We start from the raw sequence: 2,543 nt of genomic DNA, 5'->3' as shown, positions 1-2,543 counted from the left end.
TCCGGCTGCAACCCTTCACTACGTGACCAAGAAGGTGAATCAGGCGAGCAAACGCAATACGTCGAGAACGCAAATTGACGATGTGTTGAACGTTTTTTTTTTGTCAGCCGACCTATATATTTTCGTGCCCCGTCCCAGCCCATCTAATGAATCATTCCGCACAATGATTTTCCCAGCCTGATTGCTGCCATTGATTTTTTTGCAGCTTTAATATTTGATGAGGCACAGAGAAAGGCACCCCTATCGTAAATAAACTGGTTTAATCCAGCCATTTTAGCGTTACGTTTTGTATCTGAGCAACGCCCAGAGACTGCCAACAGGCACTGTTTCTTTTCAATATCGCTTTATTTTTTTAGTAGAAGCCTACTACAGTATTACATCTGGTATTCAGCCGTCAATTATCAATCCTATTCAATGAATATTTTCTATTGATAGAATCTTAATGACTTGTAAATTGAATCAACAGACTCGGTGATTCAATCGCATTGCATGGTTCTATTCGCAAGTCACTATTTTTGGTGACTTGTCATTGTAATGATATTTAGACACCATATGAACTAATGGATTTTTGTACGCGACTGTCACCAACTGGTGACAATTATTACGTCATAAGTTATAACAATCACACTCTACCTTGTACATGTGTCTATTATGAATCAGACTATTATAAAAATGGGAAATATGATATCTGTCAAATACTAATCCCTAGTCCTACTACTGTAAACGTAGAAATATTCGCAGGGATTCAATTTTGCGGTAAGGAGAAAATGTTCGCGTTGGTTTTGAGTTCGCGTTTGAAACGATAGTAGCGCTACAGTCGCACAATGGAACAGCTTTTCGCGATGGTTTTAATTTCGGGATAAAGATTTCACCGCGAAAACCACGAACATAAAACCACCGTTAGCATTTCTGCATTTACAGTACTACGCACGCAACCGCAGCGCACAAGAACAAACCGTTTCATCCACTATACAAAGGGTTGTCGGCATTACGAAATGGTCTTAAGATTACAAGGAAAGTAATCATGTGGATTCATGCTGTGGTCTATTACGGACAATAGGCTTATAATTCAAGCCACACCACACGAATATGTGACGTACGTCTAACAACCCGCATTGAATACATGCCACATGGCGGCAGTCCTGCGTTACCTAGCTACAGCACTACCAAATTGTTATGGGCATAATAGTACATATTATAGCTAAAGACGTCGAAACTGGTGTACTTTGTGTGCAGATAACCATGGAATAGAGCATTGATCTCGGTAACTATAGGGTTTACCTCATGTTTGCCCAACCTTGTACAGATGCTATGACTATCAGACAATCCCGCCCACCGAGTACATGGTTATCGCCTTAGCTGGAATCAGGGTGTTTTTAGCCGACTATTTATACGTTATAGCCCGTGGCAATGGGCTGTGGTAAAAATCCATGAATTTATATCCTGTCTAAGGCTCTAATAGCCGTTTGCTTTCCTTGTTGCGTATAGATTCTCACAACTATTACGACCTTAAAGACGTCGCCTGCTTACTAGGATTGCCACCGGCACTGACGCGTATTCGGCAGGGGATTTATCAAGTATAGGTTGCACACTAGTGAAGTGTATGTCTCGCCCTGACATGGCTATGTATGGTAGTCTCTATTGACAATATTGGAGGGAATTCCAAGAAAAGACGTCCACTGAGAATTCAGCACTAAGGACGGCACTGTTTTGTTTTTCGAACCGCTTTAAAAGTGAGCACGACTCCTGCGCCGTAATAAATCCCTGTACGTAACCCTTTATGACCTATATGGCACAAGTAAATGGTGCGACGTGTAAGCCGACACGTGAATCGGACGCGCGTGGGTTTTGCTTGGCTCACACGAAGATTGCCGGGAAAGTGCAGACTGGTTTGGCAATATAAGTCAAAGAGATTACTCGTAGAGTAGTTCGTGGTGGATGGCTTAGTTTTTAGGTTTAAGCTTGGGTTCGATTCCAGGTATGGATTTCGTCCTTGCAAAGCACTTAACACGATTTTCCTCACTCCACCCAGGTATAAATGGATACCTGACCTTGGTTGGGGTGGCAAGAGGCGGTGAAAGGGGAGAGATGGGCTTCACCTTCCAATACCACTCCAAACAGGCTCAAAAAGGCTATGGGACCTTTGCCTTTTGCATCTTCGTGTGTAAATACATATCAAAATCTGTGACCTTTTCTGAAATCCTAGCACTTAGCTCAGCTAACAAAGTTTACACCGGGTAGACTTTAACTCCAGGGACTCATATCGGCTGAACCACGCTAAAGCCATGCTATAGTGATACAGAAACATGATCGGCAGATAGGATTAGGAGATTTGAATTGAGCAGGGAAAGGCCGTTGGTTGAAATGGGACCAGGGCTTATCATATTGATGGATAGCAAGAAAACTAGTCTGATGAAATCGTGTTCTATGTGGCCCTCCTTCCCTCCAAGCAGATGTTGGATGGGGAGATCGGCTGGCTTACCCAGGTTTCTGACAGCCTCTTAAGCCCCCCTCTCACTGGACCCGCGGCACGCTGGCGGCTT

This window comes from Branchiostoma lanceolatum, chromosome 17 (assembly GCF_035083965.1).
Source record: "Branchiostoma lanceolatum isolate klBraLanc5 chromosome 17, klBraLanc5.hap2, whole genome shotgun sequence".
In the NCBI taxonomy this organism is placed as follows: Eukaryota; Metazoa; Chordata; class Leptocardii; order Amphioxiformes; family Branchiostomatidae; genus Branchiostoma; species Branchiostoma lanceolatum.
Note: the sequence above shows the minus strand (reverse complement) of the source record.